Source organism: Abrus precatorius, unplaced genomic scaffold (genome assembly GCF_003935025.1).
Source record: "Abrus precatorius isolate BTA unplaced genomic scaffold, Abrus_2018 Scaffold7, whole genome shotgun sequence".
NCBI lineage: Eukaryota > Viridiplantae > Streptophyta > Magnoliopsida > Fabales > Fabaceae > Abrus > Abrus precatorius.
Window position 1 is genome coordinate 12,674,676 of NW_020874417.1, and position 21,121 is coordinate 12,695,796.

The following is a 21,121-nucleotide window of genomic DNA, read 5'->3' on the forward strand; positions in this document are numbered from 1 at the left end:
CTTATAATTTTTACAGGTATGCCTTGTATGCATGTTATTGTTGCAATAACATATAAAAATAAGAGACTAGAAAATTACTTCCATGGATGGTTAACAATTGAAGCATGTTGTGCAACCTATGAATATCATGTTCAACCATTACAAAGTCAAGATTTTTGGGAGAAAAGTGAGCTAATTTCACCACTGCCACCAACTGTTAAGAGGACTGCAGGCAGACCTAAGAAGCAAAGAAGAAAAGATGAACAAGAAAAGCAAGAAACTGAGAATCCACAGAAACATAAATTGAAAAGAAAATTGCCACAGGTTAGGTGTTCATGTTGTGGAGTTCTAAAGTACAACAAACAGACTTGTCCTGTGCTGAAAAAGTAAAGAATAGAAGACTCTCAAGCCCAAAACAATAACTCAACACATTAGTCCATCACCATACCTACAGAAGAAGCCCCAATATAACAATCTTCTACTGTACCTGCAAAAGAAGGGCCAACAGATGCCATACCACAAGAAAAGAAAGGTAGAATTAGGCTTAAATTAACCATTAGGACAAGGTCATCTGTTGCAAATGTTCCTACATCACTTCAGTAAAGTCCACCACCATCTTCACAAAATGAAAAGGGAGATGACTCTGCAAAAGCTGCACAATTCATGCCAACACCTGGAATTAGGACTGCAAAATGAGTTGTGATCATGTTACTTGTTTTAATTATTTTTTATGTAACAAGTTTATATTATGTAAGATTTGTGTCATTTGGACATGTTTTATTTAGAATAATTATTTTGATTGGACAAGTTGTCATGTTTTAGGTTCCACCAATTTAATGCATTGAATAATTTTATTTCCATTTAGTTTTTTATGTTGTTAGTTATTATTTAGTATTTTTATAATTTTTAAACCAAAATTAGGTACTGTTGTAATGTCATGACAATGAAAACTTACATAAATGGTACTGTTATTTTTAAGCCAAAATTTGATATTGCTATTTTATTATGGACCACATCTCACACACAGTCAACAACTTTAGGTTTACCAATACAATTGATCACTGTGTCTCATTAACAAATTTTTGCTATAGGCACTTATGTTCTATGGTATTGCCATGTCCACAAACACCACACGTGACAACATTACCAACCAACTTTTGAGCTTAATCTTTAGAAATGTATTTATTACAAAGAGCACCATCAACTAACATTAGTTTGAAATGCTTTTAACTTTCTTGATATATCAGACATTTGGTTTGTTTGCAGTACTCTTTGGTATGCTTTCATTCTTCTTTTCATCAATTTTTCACTAAAATATAAACGAAATGTGGGTCAACAATGATTATAAAAATATTCCTTATTAATATTAAAATAAAATTTTATCATTATCTTACAATAAATTACATGATAATATATATGAAAATACAAACAATCTGTACAAATAACTTTAATTTCTTAATTTCAGCCTCTAAATATGTTATTTTGGTAGTCAAATTCTTCATTCACAGCTGTTGCACTTGTAAGGGGAGACGTTACTTGAGAGGTTGGATAATTAGCAGCATTATAACTATCCTCCATGCTATTTTTGTTATCAGCCCACGCAAAATAATTGCAACATTCACCAACCTACATCATGTGTAAGAAGTAATTTAATTTATTAGAAATGGCAATTGAACACAACACCAAATTATTTGGGACATCCAAAGAACAATCTTCCAGGATTAGCTTCTGTTTGTGAAATTCTAATAGCTACTTTCAACTTACAATGACAGGTCTTACCATTTTGTCTCTTATTTTATTGTGATGATGACCTTGAAGCAGAACTTATCAGAGGGTTTCTATTGCTATTACTAGCCATATAAAGTGTTGGAAACCCAAATCGTGCAAGAAAGGAAGGAACCAAATGATAGAAGTAAGATACCCCAATAATAGAAGAAAGGAAGAAACCCACGTAACCCAATTGTAACCAAGAACCCTAACCCTAATAATGGAAGAAGACCAGAGGCGCAACATATATGCTAATATGTTTGGCAAAGGGGTCCTTAGGTCAGAATGACACCGTTTCGCAATTATTTATGTCACGCTAGCTTCCAAAAATGACGTCGTTGCTACCAAGTGGGATTCTGACGTAGCACTTAACGTGATAGCTCAGCTTTCTGTGACTGTTTCTTAACGGGGTCTGACGTCGGGAACTAAAATGAATGACAAAGAAAGAAGTTGGGGACTAACGTGATATTTTAAATGTCTCAGGAACTAAAATACTTGACTCAAACTCTCTTAGGGACCAAAGTGAGGGTTTAGTCTAAAAAGTAATTGTCACCTTCCATTTTCTTGAATGTCTTGTTACGCACGTGGTTGCATGGTTAAAGCAAACCGTTGAAAACCGTTAAAAGTGAAAATTATAGGATTGCTACTTAGGATAGAAGTTTCGTCACTTATAAAATCTTAACCACAAAAGTATTTTCTCTGACTAGTTTAAAATTATATATATATATATATATATATATATATAATATAACTAGTAATTCATTGAGACCAATGAATAATGAAATTGACACTTGATGTTTTAGTTTTAAAACATAATTTTAAAAATACATACATAACAGCTAACTGATATTTTTTAAAATATGCCATTCTAATAAATTATTATTATCATCATATAAATGTAAATTATTAATATGATTCATATTATCAATAATATTAAAATTTTATAATATTTTTTTTATGTTTTAAACAATTTAATAACTGAATATTTTTACAATATAATATTTTTTATAATTTATTACAATCTTTCTTATTTACCACATAACAGGTAACTTTCAAAAATATTATCAAAATAATATGATTAAATTGAAATTAAAGTATAAATAAAATACTGATGTATTTATAATTATTTTAATATTATTTTGTTAGAATTCGTTATAGGTTATAATTAATTGTGATTGTTTATTTTGTCAAAAAATAGTTAATATTGTGATCTATTTGATAATGTTTAAGCCTATTAATAATGTGATCAATTACTTATCAATTTTAGATATTTAATATAATGTGGAATATGGTGTGAGCGTAACCTCTAAGTTCATGATGAGAAATGCCTAGGGTTAATAAATATAGTGGTTAAGTCACATTTGCTGTCATGGAAACACATTCCATTGTTCTCTAGGTTTGCCCAATTAAGAACGTAGGATTAGGAAAACATGATTAGACAAAGGAAGATTTTGGCTTCTCACTCATGAAAGATTTGTACCTCAGTGATTAGACAAGGTAACCTCACATAAGTTGTTTACTGTACAATTTATAATGCCTATAACAAGTAGGTGACTTTATAATTGCTCTGCAATTAGTATTCTAAATTCATATAATTAGATCTATGAAAATTTTATTCTTACCTTTGGTATTAGAGCCATTATTATATAATTTAGAATTTAATTATTTGTTGAATTGATTTGAATTTAGATTGAATAAAGTGATATATTAAATTCTTTGACCGTGCATTAATGAATTTTTTATTGCACTACTATTTATGATAAATTATTATATTTATATATATATATATATATATATATATATATATGTCAGCGACAATGAGCGTCTCCTTGATGCTGTGTATACGTTGTTATACACAATATCCCAACATTTCCTAGGTGATCCTTCTCTTTGGAGGGAGAGATCAGGAGAGCTTCTTTCAAACCTCAAATGTGATTCCTTAGAACATTTCAAATGGTATAAAGATACCTTTATGTCTAGGGTCTTAACTAGAGAAGATTGTAACCAAGCCTACTGGAAAGAGAAATATCTTGATGGGCTTCCCAAAGCTTTCGGAGATCTTATTAGAAGTAAACTCTGAAGTCGTTCTCCTACTGGAGAAATCAATTATGATAGTTATGATTATGGGTAGCTTACTGCTATTATTATTCATAGCGGTATTAAAGCTTGCCAGAAGGATAAACTCCAGAAGCAGCTTGCCAAAGAAAAAGCCTTGAGCAAGAAAGAATTAGGATCTTTTTGCGAGCAATTTGGCCTTCCATCTTGCTCTCCCAAAAAGAAGAAACATGCCCCTAAGAAAGAGGCTGTTGAACCTTACAAAAAGCCTTACAAACGTAGGTACAATAGAAAACCTAATCCCAAGAAACAAGGGGATAATGTCATCCCCACCAACATTTCCAAAAAACCCAGAACAGGCGTAACCTGTTACAATTGTGATAAACCTGGCCATATTAATAAATACTGTAGGTTAAAGAAGAAGATTAGTAGCCTTAATCTTGAGCCTTCCATAGAAGATCAGATTAACAATCTCCTTACTAATACCTCTGATGAAGATTCTGTTAAAGAATCTGAAGAAGATGTCAACCAAATTCAAAATGATGACCAAGTTTCCTCTTCTGATAGTGATGATACTCCAGAAATCAATGTTTTGACAAAAGAACAAGATCTTCTTTTTGAAGCAATAAGTTCCATTTCGGATCCTCAAGATAGAAAAGAATTTTTAAATAAATTTAAAGAGGTTTTAGAAAATAAACCTAAACCTAAAGAATATTTTACTTCAAATAAATTCGACATTACAAATATTTTCAAAAGATTAGAAAAGAATTCTAGCATTAAACCAACCACTATTCAAGATCTCCAGATTGAGATAAATAATCTCAAAAAAGAGATCAGAGAGATCAAAGATCAACAACAAATTCATCAAGTTATTCTTTCTCAGTTAGATGATGAATCTGATATTGAGAAAGTAGAACTTCCTGAAGATAATGATTCTGTGAAGGTTGATTCTGATAATCTAGAAGAAACCTTTATGTGTTTGATCAACAAGGTCAAAATACAAAAATTTTATATTAACATCAGAATCGTTATTGATGATTTTGTTCTTGATACCTTAGCCCTCTTTGATACAGGTGCTGATTCAAACTGTATTTTAGAAGGATTAATTCCTACAAAGTATTTTGAAAAAACTTCTGAAAAACTCAGCACTGCTAATGGTTCGAAGCTTAAAATTAATTACAAGCTTTCTAAAGCCGTGATTGAAAATCAAGGGCTTAAGATTGAAACAAACTTTCTTCTGGTAAAAAATTTAAAAAATGAAGTTATTCTGGGAACACCTTTTATAAAAGCCCTTTTCCTCTACAAATTTTGAAAGATGGTATTTCCACTCGTCATTTAGGGAAACAAATAACCTTCAAATTTTCTAACAAACCATTTACAAAAAATATTAATTCTATTCAAAACAAAATTAATCAAATTAATTTTCTGAAAGAAGAAGTTTCTTTTGCCAACATTGAAAAACAATTACAAAATCCTTCGCTTCAGAAGAAAATCCAATCTCTTTTAAGAAACATCCAAACTTCCATATGTTTTGACCTACCCAGCGCCTTCTGGAATAGGAAAAAACATATTGTTAGTCTTCCTTATGAGTCAGGTTTTAAGGATAGCCAGATTTCCACTAAGGCCAGACCTATCCAGATGAATGAAGAACTCCTTCATTATTGTCAGAAAGAGATTAAAGATCTCTTAGACAAAAAACTTATTAGGAAAAGTAAGAGTCCTTGGTCGTGCTCCGCCTTTTATGTTAATAAACCGGCAGAGATTGAGAGAGGTACTCCCAGACTTGTCATTAATTACAAACCCCTTAATCAAGCCCTTCAGTGGATTAGACATCCTATCCCCAACAAAAAAGATCTTCTTAACAGGTTAAATTCTGCTAAGATCTTTTCAAAATTTGATATGAAATCTGGATTTTGGCAAATCCAAATTTGTGAAAATGATAGGTACAAGACTGCCTTTACTGTCCCCTTTGGGCATTACAAATGGAATGTTATGCCCTTTGGTTTGAAAAATGCTCCCTCTGAATTTCAGAAAAGTATGAATGATATCTTTAATCCTTATTCAAAATTCGTCATTGTTTATATTGATGATGTCTTAATTTTCTCTCAATCCATTGATCAACATTTCAAACATATAAATGTTTTCATCAATGTTATTAAACAAAACGGACTTGCTGTTTCTAAATAAAAAATTAGTCTCTTCCAAACCAATGTCAGATTCCTTGGTCACAATATCTACCAAGGTACCATCATTCCTATCAGCAGGTCCATTGAGTTCGCTGATAAATTTCCTGACAGAATCCTTGATAAAACCCAATTACAAAGGTTTTTAGGATGTCTCAATTATGTAGGAGATTTTATTCCTCACTTAAATAACATCATTAAACCTTTACATGATAGGCTTAAGAAGAATCCTCCCTCTTGGACTGATGTTCATACCAACGTCGTCAAAGAAATCAAAAATAGAGTCAGGGAGATAAATTGCTTATATCTTCCTATTCCTCAAGCCTTTAAAATTGTTGAAATTGATGCCTCGAACATAAGTTACAGGGGTATCCTCAAGCAAAAGATTGAGTCACATGAGCATATCATTGCATATACTTCTAAACATTAGAATTCTGCACAACAGAATTATTCTACTGTTAAAAAAGAAGTTTTGGCAATTGTTTTATGTGTTTCAAAATTTCAATCTGATTTATTAAATAAAAAATTTCTTATCAGAGTGGACTGCAAGTCTGCTAAAGAAATTTTACAAAAAGATGTAAAAAATCTTGCCTCAAAACAAATCTTTGCAAGGTGGCAAGCAATTTTAAGTGTTTTCGATTTTGACATTGAGTATCTCAAAGGCACTTCAAACTCTCTTCCTGACTACTTTACCCGTGAATATTTACAGGATAAATAGAATGCCTAGAAAGGCAACAGCCCCTTCTAGGGGAGGATCGTCCAGAGGAGGAAGAGTTAGGCTCGCCCTAACTCTCAACAAAACAAAATCCAAGTCTGTTACAACAGACTCTTGTTCTGATTCTTCGGAGTCATCCACTCCGGCTGGGTCATCCACCCAGAAAGCCATCCAAATTGTAGAGTCATCCACTTAGCAATCTGTGATTCCTAAAAAAGACTCTTCCAACAAGGTTGATTCTTCCCAATCACAAACAAAGAGTGTCAAACAAACCAAAGCAGATTATGCTTTCCCTGTTAACACACTTCTAGCCATACAACAAGGTAGCCTAAACAGCCTACTAAAGAAATCTTGGGCAGACATTGCCTCTGATGAAGACATGGAAATTGATTTAGCAAACCTAAACACTATTATCCAGTCATTCAGCCAATCACAAAAGACATTAAGCCTTCCAGACAAAACAGAGAAAGCCATTAGCCTTCAAAAGGGTAAAACCCCAAATACCAACCATTATATGGCAAAAGGAAAATTCTCTTCTGTCATTCAAATGGAGCTCGAATTTTGGGACAAAAACCCATACAAAGCCATCACCAAAGCCTTCCCTTCTGGTTTTCATTTTAGACCATACGCCTTGAATAAAACCAGACAAATTAAGACAGCAGCATCTATGCCTATGTCTATCAAAGGTTTGATTGCTACCTGAACACATCCTATGTGAAGGTATTTGTATTTTCTTTTATGGTCATTGAGAGAGGATTTGGATAGGAGATGAAATTCTTCTCCTATACCTTTTTCCAAAAGGGATATTGTTTTCAACAGTCTTGATGATGTAATCAGAACTATTTTTCTTTGGTTGATCTTCAGGAACATATAATGTATCCTGAGGAATGACTGGGATTATCCAGTCATCCATACTTTGGTTGATCTCTTCGAATCGAACTTCTTCGTCGAAGAGGTTGTGCTTGGGTGTGATTTCAGGAGAATGTTTCTCCTGTTTATCAAAGAGATTGGTTTTTGTGGGAGAGGAAGAAGATGTACTAGAGCCAGATCGAAAAGAAATGCGGGAGAAAGAACATAAGAGTCTAGACATAATAAAATACTTCTGGCACATCACCTTCATCTGGTTCCATAACAATATTTCTGTTAATTATTCATAACTTATTCAACTGGATCTGGTTATTTGTGGACCTTTTTTTTTTTTTTCGAATTTACAAATTCTGAAGTTCTTTTACTATAGTCACCAGCTTCTTCTGTTGTTAGTTTCTTTTGAATACAACATTGTCAAATTAGCCTTACTGCCCTTTCAACCATACGGGTCTTACTGCTACAGCCCTATTCAAAAGAACTAAGAACTGTTGTACTTCAAGTAAAAGATTTTCATAAACTTAAGAAACTGTACAAAAGTAATATTTCAGAACCATTAGTTCGTGGCGTTGTTACAGACAGGGACGACCATTACTGGTCTCACCCGAAAGGCCTGTCAGCTGTCCAACCTATAAACCATGGTTACAGAAATTTCATAAAGAAATTTAAAGTCCAGATCCAGAAGAACATAGCTACAAACAATTAACAGTTATATCCCTACTTCCCCATCAGGCTCTGATACCAGATTACCCGAAGTGGATCAAGAAGGCAGAAAATTAAAGACTGAAAAGAAAGTAGGCAGTAGCAGGACTACTAAATGATATGCAGTATGCAGATAATAAAAGTGTAGTATGTAAAATTAATTAAAACATAAGAAACTAGAACGGCGGTATAACCAGCACAGATCTAGTAAGGGGAGAAGAGAAGAAAGCCGGACGATGGTAGTCTGAACAGAACCGGCTAAGAGGGAGAAGAGAGGAAAATAATTTGAAACAACAAACTTTTATTGAAAGATCTCAAAGAAGAAGGCTTACAAGGGATTATTTCTCTCAGAGCTTCTCTCTTCTCTCTCTAAATCTCTCTTAACTTGTTAAATGAAAGGGTACCTCACAATGTAGTCGAGGCCTCCTTATAAAGAGAATTAAAATACTGTTTGTATAGTTCCGGTAAATAACAGGAACTATTTGTACAGAGCCGGTTACAATTCTGTTATGTCTATACCATAACAGTCATCTTCATTTTGATAGAAGTCGTCATCTTTGTTGGGATTAGACTCCTGTTTAGTAGAAGTTTCGGCTTCATCTTGATTTAGAAGAAGAAGGACTTCTTTTAAGTTTTTCTTCATTTTATCTTTAGAATCACATCCTGATAGGAATGCTGCAATCTTTGCTTTCTGATTCAGAAATTGGAAGGTTGCAGGATCAGCAAGTTTCAAGAGTTTTGGATTATTTCCAAAGAACTCATTAACTCCTTGTGGTCCAGCATGTTCTACGTTGAATTGATTCCACCATTTCACAAAAGCATGTCTGTGAATCATGGGAAGAATATCATCTTCTTCTGTTTTGCTATACCTGTACTGCCATGAGAATACCCAGGCCATTGCAAAGGCAGAGAAATACTTGAGGTCTGGTCCAACTCTGTTAGGGGCATATCTGGTTTTGAATATTTCAAATCCTTCTTTTACTGGAGAGGGAAGGATTGCCTCTAATGGTCCAAAGAAGTCCCACCATTGAAGGAACCAGTTAGGAAAATTGTAATTTTGATTTTTCTTAAAATAAATCAACCAAGAGTGTCGATTGAGTTTATTCTGAAACCAAAAAGTTCTTGTTCAGGCATCTATGTAGTCCCAGTAATTGTATCCTACCGGATCAAAAGGTTGGGAGAATTTCTTGGGTGTATTTGGATTGTTTCCAAAATTTTTTGGTGACAAGATTTTTAAAATCTGTATAGTCGAATGAGTGATTACTGAAGGATCTTTTTGGTCTTTGTAATGTTTAATAGAGACAGAATCTGAATCTATTAATATAAACTCATAAAATTGTCTGGTTTTATTCAAGGCGTATGGTCTAAAATGAAAACCAGGAGGGAAGGCTTTGGTGATGGCTTTGTATGGGTTTTTGTCCCAGAATTCGGGCTTATATATATATATATAGGGGCAGGATCTTCTTACAATGGTGTAAGTCTAAAAACTCTTACACTCAATCTGAGCCTTTCATTTGACTTAAATCAACGAGTTATAATTTATTACTTTACTAGCCGTTATAATTTATTACTTTATCTGCTATTTGGCTGTTGCAATTTTTCTACTATCATCATGTTAATCTTTTAAGTTTTGAATTCAAAATATTTTCATTGCGATTTTGAATTACATGTAATATTTTTTTCATTGTCATCTTGAATTACACGTATTATGTTGCCTTCCAAATTTTGAATTATATGATATTCTTGTGTTGGGTCGATTGTCAATGTTGCTTGTGTTCCAATATGTGAATTGCCTTTGTTTTGTTGTTGTTGCATCACATTAATTTAAGATTCAATACATGTGTGCGGCTCCCAGAGTTGATTTCTTAATATTTACGTTTTATTTTTAAATGAATTGCATTATTGAATATTTATGCAATATTGTTGTCAATTACTACTGCCAAGTGCTTGCTTTAAACTAGGTGATGCGATGCTATTGTTGAGCCCATTATTGTACATGGATATTCTGCTACCATAAGGGTTACTAATAAAAACAAATTAAAATTAAAATTAAAATTATGAAGGATTAAATTAAACCTGAGACCATGATCTTGTTCAACTAACCCTCAAAACTGTGACATTACTTGTCACGACCTCCTTTTATAAAGAGTCAATAACATTTTCGCTTATCTTTCTTAATTCATTTATTTAATTTAATTTATATGGCACAAGATATATGTATATTAGTAAAAGAGTATAAATTTTTCAAAAATAAAACTCCAATATTTAAGTGAACAAATAACAAGCCTCATGGGCCTTTATATACAGCATTCAAGTCTTTATATAAATTTTCACATTTACATCATCTAATTTGGTGCAAATTGAATACAAGTATTTAAAACATAATTACATTTGTTGACAAATTAGTAACCCAACAAACTAAACATAGATAAACAAAATGATCAACTTCATGTTCTTCCCAAAAATTGCTAACTTCAATATTTCTCAGCTAGACCTTCCAGCTTGAGAAGTCGACGCATTTCATATACCTTCTGCTCACGTACCGTCTACGATCATTGCAACATACATAAATACCAAAACAACAAAATGCAAAGGGTGAGCTTATGAAATTAACAACCTTATTAATGAAATATAAATATAGGTGAAATTAATTAAACAACTCATATCAATCAGCACACCACGTTACACAGCTTCAATACAATAATGCAACATGTCCATTCCCAACCCATCTAATGCAAATGTAGCAATTTCAGTTTTCATCTGGTTTCACAGCCTAAGTAATCCAGAGGAACTATTCCAGTCTGGGAGCGACCCATCCCGGTATCTAGATCCAGACATAGCACAGCTCATCGTTCTTATCGTTACATGTCTAATTACCTAAACATGTAACTCGGCTCTAGAATGATAAAAATCACTATAATGTAGCACAACTAAATCAGCATGTTACAATACAGCAAAATATTTCATTTTCAGCTTTAGCATCACAACTATATATATATATATACATATATATATTTTCACAGCCTGAACAAAACAGCAATACATATATTCACAACAAAACTCAACATTTCGTGTATTTTAATATCCTTAGCATATATAACACAACATTACAGCAGAACATATTCAATCACAGCTAACCAAGATTATTCATTATATGAGTTAAATCAGCTTAGTTAAACAGCCGAGAAAACTACTTAGTTATACTACCCTAAATCTTGATCTAGAATATGGCCACTCAACGACTTATTTCTTGGCTACATCAACATCAAGTTCCTAACTAGCTCCATATTCACTATACAGATAAATCAGTTCAGATAAGCTCTCGTTACCTGGAATGAGTTCCAAAATAGTACTCCTAAAAATGACTCGATTTAAGTCCCTTAAGAAAAAGAGAGAAGAAACAAAGTAAAACTAAGAACTGAGCTTCGAGAACTCACCTAAACCTCAATAAGATAAAAGATCTCACTTTGATCAGGAAGGAATTCAGCTTTGAGGAAGAGTAATAGGAGAGAGAACAGAGAGAAACTGAGAGAGAAAAGTTATCTGGTGAGAAAATAAAGTTTCTGGGTACTGAGGGCCCTGAAATACCCCTCCAGCGTGCGCTCTCGCTCAAGTGAGCTCTACTCTTGCCTAGACGAGCCAACCCTCGTCTGGGTGAGAAAACCAAACAGTGGAACCTCTCAATTTTCTGGTATTCTCGTTTTAGCGAGAATTTCATCCCTCGAGCGAGCTACATCTCGCTTGAGCAAGCAGAATTCTCGCTTGGACGAGATTATGCCCAAAGAGCTACCCATTCATCCCTTGAGTGAGATCACCTTTCGCCTGAGCCAGACTCCTTCTTGCCTAGGCGAGGGAACAGTTGGAGTGATCCTATCTGCTATCGCTTAAGCAAGAACACTCCAGGATTCCTAATTTTGCACGACAACTTCTTGTTTGAGCGAGACACCCTGCATCCAGAACTCTCAATCTCTCTCTCAAATGGAATTATATTGGTTCTCAATTATACTTCCTAGCTTATTTCATGTACAACACACTTAACAACCAATTTCTAGTCGTTCTGCTTATAACAATCGACAACATCATAATACAACATTCAAACTATATACAGCTCGTCATACTGTAATCATATAACTTTCACACTCACATTCCAATATATATATATATATATATATATATATCTATATATATATATATATATATATAGATATAATTCATACACTTTAAACATACCCAACACAATTCGATTGGAATGATAAATATATCAATCTGACATTACTAATTTGTGCTATGTGTTTTATAGTGAATTATATATTACTTTATTTTGCATGAGATTATACTCACGCTTGCATTATCATTATTATATGCTAATATTTTGTAGTTATACATAATTGAGGGAAGTATGTAATGTCACTATGTGATTGTATATTGTTTTGCTGTCGTGATTTCAAATTTTGAATTATGAATTGCAATATTATTGTCGCTGCCATTTTAATATGTTGTTTAATAAGCATGTGAGCTTCTACTTCTGTTACAGTGTTTCATATTTTTTATGCACTTTCACTGCTTCTATTATGTTGTGCATCAATCTTTAAATAATATTTAATTCTTGAATTCTGTTTTGAATAATAGTTAATTTAGTTATTGAATTTTGTTGCTTTCTCTACATCATAAATGCAATTGTGGAGATTTGAATTACTATGTGTTTTTGTTTTTTGTGCCTATTCAAATTTTGAATTATGCATTTTGTTGCAAATTTTTCAAATTTTGAATTATGCATTTTGAGTTACATATTCTAAACATGATAGACGATATAAACATGAGTAAATTAAAAAAATTTTCATGAATAAAATTATTTACCAAATTTGTCAGCATAATGATATTGGATAAGGTAAACTATAAATTTAAATAATTAGAGACATTTATAAAATATGCATTTACATTAATGAGTATAATAATTTACAAATTATTCATCCAAATATGTGAGACTTAAAATAATAATTACATAACCAAAGGAGTTCCAGGCTCTATCCAAAATATTGAGGACTCAGTACTAGTCGTCACCATGTCATCCCTCTATCTCCATAAGATTCTCCGAATTAAGATCCTCATATGATCCGATATATAAATCTTCAGAGTCAACAACGACCTCCACACTCAGAACTCGCTCAAAGGTGACTCGGGTCAGTTTTTCGAGAAGGTCATGATCATGATATGTGCACAAGTAGGTCACAACTGTCGTGATCCTAATAATGCCTCTATGAATATATACATAAGGTATGGTGAATCTTATTATTTATAAGAAAATCTAGGAGAATACTATAATATTATTCCATCTCTAAAATATAATATGACTGTGTATATTATCTCAGTCAATGGCCTATTTAAAGTAGCAAATTCTCTTATATTCATTAAATACATAATTTAATTTACACTGTACAACACTATCTATCAATCTAATCCGTGAGGGATAAGTCTATAATGAATTAGTGAAATGATATGAACAAAAGGATCTTTTGACTTAGTAGGAGAAATTTGATAAGTGAATGTAATTGTTATCAAGAGAACTATATCTAAACATCTTTTGAGTAAGTGAGAGTAAATTACTAGACATAATATTACTTAAATAGTTGATATTTTCACTATATGTAAATACATTCTTTGGATTCATCGCTGGATAATTGCTAAGAAAGTAATGAAGTACTTGCAAGGGATCAAAGTGTATGAGTTTATATATGGAAGAGTTGACAATTTAGATTTTATGGGATATGTAAATTCAAATCTTTGAAAGTGTCATATTAATAATTGACTTTGGAATACATCTTTATAATGGTTGGAGGTTCCACATTGGGGAAGAAAAAGAAATTGACTTTTATTGCTTGAATTATATAAGCAAAATTTGTTGTTTGTTATGTATTTGACACTTATATTGTTTAGTTAAGAAACTTGATGATAAGATTTTATATTATGGTTTCCATTGCTAAACTATTGAAAACGTATTATTATAATGATGTTGTGTTCTACACAAAATTAATAAAAATTACTAATGATTCTAAGCATTTGAAATGGAAGTATTTGACTGTTAAATCTAATGAAGAAAAATGACATAGTTATTGAGTATATTAATAAATAATATAAGTTAGATAATTCTTGAACAGAGGAGCTGAGACATACTATATTTAAAAAGGTATGTTAAGAATATAAAAAAAATTGTGAATTCTTTTAATATACTCAGTTAGTAGTTTATCTCTTATGTCATTTTCTTATCATATTGAACTTATTATCTTTTAACACTTTTTATATTTGATTGACATGTATTTTTTATTTTGAGCAATTGATAATACATCTTTTATCCTATATATTTATATATGCAAGCAAACTTGTTATATCAATTGCCAAGTATAAAATCCAGTGTTTGTAAACATCCATTTTTTTTCAAGACCCAAATTTTATCAAATAATAAAAAATGAATTTCAGAAAATAAAAAAAGGTAATTAAAAAGACACGCAATTAATAAAAATTATAAAGATATTTTGAAAATAATGATCCTTGTTTCCATTTTTAATTTTACCTATTTTAGGAATATATATAGAATAGAATAAAATAATCAATGTGTAAAAAATATACTTAATTTTATTATAAGTAGTACTAATCGATATACACAAGAGGAATTTTGGATGAGGAGAGATTTTTTTTAGAGAGAATTTTCTAGAAAGAGATTTTTTAGAGAGAATTTTTTCACAAAAAATATGAAAAGAGACAAAGATTGCAAAAAAAAAAAAGGTACAACCTTTGATTCCTTTTCTATTTTGTCTATCTTTCATTGTAAATAGAAACACTGCATTAATGTCTTATTATACAACTATTTTTTTGCTTTTTCTTTTGTTATTTTATTCTTTTTTCTCTTTATTTTTAATGTCTTTTGTTTTTGTTTGCATGGTTCCCTCTTACTTTTCTTTTCTCTCTTCAGTTCCTTCTCTTATTACCTTGAGTTTCTTTTTCTTTGAGCATCACCCTATTGTGTGAAAAAAATATAAAAAAAGAACCCTTCTTCAATTAAACATTCTAATTAAAAAAATTTTCAAAAAAAAATATAATTTTTTATTAAATCCTTCAAAAATAAAAAAAATATTTTTTAGTAAAAATATAGAAAAATAAATAAAGTAATTTAAAATTTTTTAGGTTGATAAATCTTTCAAAATAAAATATAAAAAATTTTAAGATGTTAAATCACTTTTCAAAATAAAGTATTTTTTCTCTATTTTTTTTTGTGAAAGTTATTTTTTGATGTTAATTTTTTTTAAAAGAAAATACACAAAATATGCCAAAAATAATAAATAAATAAATATTTTTAGGTGATTAACTCTTTTTCCAAAATAAAATATAAAATCTATTTTTAAGTTATTGGGTCTTTGTTAGCTTTAAAATAAAAAATAAAATATAAAAAATTTCTTTTTTACAAAATTACTTTGTTTTTAAAATAAAATATAATTTGAGATCAATGATCCTTTTGAGATCTCAAATTTTGTTTTTGCCTATAACAATAACAATTTATACTTGATGTCCTTTTTTAAAAATAAATAAATAAAAATATACAAAATAAGAAAACAAAAAAATAAACATGAGTTTATATTTTAAATTATTTGCACTATTTAATCTTGAGGTACCATTCATTTGAACAGGTAAATAAGATTGCTAATACTTTCTCTATTTGTAACCAACCCTCGAATTCGGGACTCTTAATGATTTTTCCAATATTTGACCTTATAAAAATAAATAAAATTTTGGTAGTGGCTCCACATTTTTTCAAATTAAAACCTAATTTTCAAAGCTGCTATTTTTTTGCCCACCAAGTGAAGTGTTGTTAGAGTCGTTGTGCTTATGATTGACACTATAGTGGAGTATAGGCATGAATTTTAAGCTTGGTATTATTAGGACCACTATACCGGTGGTTGATTCCATTTGGAGTTGAGGTATTATGATCAAAATTTGATCTTGGTGTTGTTGGGACTACTATGCCAGTGATCAATGCTTATTGGAATTGAGGCATAACGGTTTGTAATGAACTGTGTAATTTCATTGGCTTTTAAGCATTTGAGAGAAATCAAGGACTTATGTGGAAAATGATAGATATGGTTATTTGATCATATTGACATTATTTTCTCACTACACTCCACATTAATGATTAGTTGATAAAGTCGGTGATATTTGTAACCATGGAAAGAGTTGCATTAATAAGGGATGCAATTGCTGTCATGATTCAATATTGCATGATTTTTTTGGATAAAGTCTTAATTAAGTATTGTATTTTGGGATAATATATTTGTGGCCGCAACATATTATTAGCCGAAGAGTTGTTTTTCAAATTTTCAAAAGTTATGAATTATACAATTGATTTTGTCCAAGTAGGAGACTGTTGGAATTCATTATGGTCTACAATTAATTGATCTTTTATTTTGTCAAAAATGAGCTAATATTGTGATTCATTTGATGATGCTTAAGCCTACTAATAATTTGATCAATTACTTATGGGCTTTGGACATTTAATACTAATCTATGTGGGATATAGTGTGGGCCTAACCTCTAGGCCCATGATTGAAAGTGCCTAGAGTTAATAAATACAGTGGCTGAGTCTCCTTTGCCATCACGGAAACACATTCCATTACTTTCTAGGTTTGCCTCATTGAGAACCTAGGATTAGAAAAGGGTGATTAAGTAAAGGAAGATTTTGACTTCTCACTCATGAAAGATATGTACCTCATGTAAGTGTTTTATTGTACAATTCACAATGTCTATTATGAGTAAGTGACTTTACAATTGATCTACAATTAGTATTTTAAATTCATATAATTAGATTCATGAAAATTTTATTCTTACATATTTACCATACAATAGGTAACCTTCAACAATTTTTAGTTAGTTTTGAACGTGCAACAAATCAAGCAGCTTGAGAGTTTAATAGGTGACATTAACTGCCATAGAGTTGTATGTATCAAATCAAAAATTTTCTTTGCAAGCAGAGTTTTGCCTATTATTTTTGTGAAAAATCATTATTATTTTAAATAAAAACAATTTTACATATCTGGTATATGAAAGTTATATGGCTAAAAAATAATAACATAATAAAATTGATAGATCTAATCTTTTAGTTATTTTAGTTTGTTAATAAATCCTATTATTTAGGGATTAGTGGCTAAATTTTCTTTGATAGTTTTCTTATTAATCTCATACCATGTTTTAGGATGTTATAAATGTAGGTTGTTAATTTGATCTTATCTCCTTATAAAGGACTATACATGCCTACAATTTGTTTTCAATAAAATACACCTTTTATTCAAACCTTGTGTTATATAATTTGTTCTAAGTGTTCTTAACATTTAGTATCAGAGCCCCATCACACAAGCCCAATTGTGAGTGTATATATGTGGAAGAAAACTGCAACTTTTTCCAGAAGTAAAGGAGCAAGTAAAATGACAAAGATCAATGATAGTAGTTTTGAGCAACTGGCCATTCCCAAGTTTAATGGACATTATGATCATTGGGCAATGTTGATGAAGAACTTTCTCCATTCCAAGGAGTATTCAGATCTCATAGAGAATAGGATTTCAGGGGTGGTGACATAAAGGGTTGAGAACTAGGCAGAAGCACAATGCAAATTGATCGAGAGATAGAAGTTGAAAGACTTGAAGGTAAAGAATTACTTTTTTTCAAGCTATAGACTGGAATATCTTAGAGATTATACTTGAAAAAGACACATCAAATGGTATTTGGGACTTTATAAATAGAAATACCAAGGCTCTACCAAGGTAAAGGGGGCACAATTGCAAGCACTTCAGAGGGACTTTGAGATTTTACATATGAAAGATGGTGAGACTGTTGACAATTTCTTTGCTCGTGAGCTCACTATAGCTAACAAAATGAAGACTTATGGTGAGACAATGAGCCAAACTATTATCAATGAGAAGGTTTTGAGGTCAATGACTTCAAAATTTGATTATGTAATATGCTCTATTTAAGAATCCAATGTTTTTGACACAATGACCATTGACGAGCTGTAGAGCAGCTTGTTAGTCCATGAACAAAGAATGAATGATTGTGGAGAGGAACAAGTTCTTAAGATCACTCATGATGACAACACTAGCAGAGAAAGAGGTTGAAGATTGTTCAGAGAAAGAGGAATAGGTCGTGACAAATAGGCTTTCAACATAGCTACTATCAAATGCTTTAAGTTTCATAAATTACAACACTTCTAGTATGAGTGTCCCAATTAGGAAAATGGAGCCAACTATGCTGAACTAGATGAAGGAGAAGAACTGCTGTTAATGTCCTATGCAGAACATAACCATGCTCAGAGAAGAAGTCTGGTTCTATGATTCACGATGTAGAAATCATGAGTGGGAATAAAGAATGGTTCTCAGATTTGGATGTTCAATTCAAGTAGACTGTGAAACTAGGAAATAACTCAAGGATGGCAATTGTGGGAAAGGAAATGTTCAAATGTAAGTGAATGGCATCACTTAGGTAATTTCTGACTTTATTACATTCTTGAGTTGAAAAATAACCTGTTAAGTATGTGGCAACTTCAAGAAAATAGTGTGGCAATTTTGATTCAACATGGGATGTGCAAAATTTTTCATCCTAGAAAGGGTCTAATTATTTAGTGCGAGATGAGTGCAAACATGATGTTTATTATGCTTGTAGCGATGATGCCCAAAGCCACTGCTTGTTTTCAAGTTGTGACAAAAAAAAAGAGTTATTTATGACATTGCAGATTTGAATAGTTGAGAGTTGAGAACCCTACAATATAAAAAGATGGTTAGTGACTAGTCTTCTTTTAAAACTCCTGCAAAGTTATGCACAACGTGTTTGGTTGGAAAGTAGCATAGGGAATCCATTTCAATAAGAAGTCTATGGAGGGCATCACAGAAGCTAGAACTAGTGAATACCAATATATGTGATCCTATAAAGCTTGCATCAAACAATACTAAGAGGTACTTCTTGAGTTTTATTGATGATTATAGTAGTAAGACTTGAATTTACTTACATGAAAAATCAGAGGCTTTTACCATGTTTAGAAGTTATAAAGGCTTATGTTGAAAAAAAAAAAAGGTGCCTACCTTAAATATTTGAGGTCTGGCAGAGGTGGTGAGTTCATCTCAAATGAGTTTAGGGAGTTTTGCAAGACAAATAGCATAACCAGACAATTAACCACAAACTATACTCTTCAACAAAATGGAGTTTTGAAGAGGAAGAATAGAAGTATGATGAATTTGGTGCGTTGTATGCTCATTAAGAAGCAGGTTCCAAAGGCTTTCTGGCAAAAACTTGTGAGATGGTGTGTGCATGTTCTTAACAGGTGTCCTACTTTTGCTGTACAAAATAGAACTCCAGAGGAAGCTTGAAGTGGAATAAAGCCTATAGTCAAGTATTTCAGGGTTTGTAGGTGCTTGGCTCATGTCTACATACTAGATAAATAAAATGAGCAAGTTAGATGACAAAGCATTCAATGTGTTTTCTTAAAAGTAAGTGATGACTCAAAAGCCTATAGCTTGTTTGATCCAGTCTCTAAGAAGATAATTGTTAGTAGGGACATTGTCTTTGAGGACAATGTGTTAGAATGGGGTGATAGTAAGGAAGGTGATGAAGCAGAGAATGAAAGGGAATCTGGAACATAAATTAACGTGAATAAAGAAGCTGATTCAAATGGCATAAATAGAGTTGGTTTAAGTGGCATTAGCTCACCTTTAACTTTTAGCGGGTTATATGATGAGACTTCTTTGGGTCCAGCCGAAGGTTGGGCAAGACTAGTTCCATGTTGGATGCAAGATTATGAAACTAGAGAAGGTTTGTTAGAAGAAAAAGACTTGAGTGCGATGACAGTTCTCATAGAAGCTAATCTTGTTACTTTCGAAGAAGTTGTGAAGCGCAAGAAATGGAGAGATGCCATGAATGCAGAGATCGAGACCATTGAACGTAATAAAACATGGGAGTTGACTATTCTACTTGAAGGAGTGAAAACCATTGGAGTTAAATGGATTTTTAAAACAAAACTCAACGAAAATGGTAAGATAGATAAGTGCAAGGCTAGACTTGTAATAAAGGGATATAAACAACAATATGGGATTGATTACATAGAGGTTAATGCTCCAGTTTCAAGACTAGATACCATATGTTTGGTAATTGCCCTTGTAGCTTAAGAAGGTTGGAGTATTTTTCAGCTTGATGTAAAAAGCGCATTTCTGTATGGTAAACTTAATGAGGAAGTGTTCAATAGCCTCAAGGACATGAAAAGAAAGGGGAGGAGCACAAGGTTTATAAGCTAAATAAGATGTTGTATGGTCTCGAACAAGCTCCACGAGCTTGATACAACAAGATTGAGTCGTATTTTACCAAAGAAGGCTTTGAAAAGTATCAATATGAACACACCCTTTTTACAAATTCAAAGGAAGGAAATAAAATTTTAATTATTAGTCTTTATTGATAGACGATGCCAAGTCGCTATCAAAACAACTAAGTTTTTTTAAAGATTTTGTAATATAGAGCTAAACCTAGGTCGATTCACAGAGACACATTCTCAATCAAATTCAATTTAAAGTTTTCTTTTAAAAAATGAAAATAAGATTTTTGGAGTTTTGAAAATTGAAAATTAATTGAATTAAATTATGAACATAATAAAATTGTGTAAAGATGAATTAAGAAACATCAATCCATAGAATACCAAATGCGTATAACTCTGACTATTACAGTATCTAAAGATTTAAATTCGCGTTTGAACAATCATCCAATTCAATTATTAATTCAATTGAATAACCTAATTGAACAGAGTTATGAATTAAATCAAATAATCATTTAACCTAAT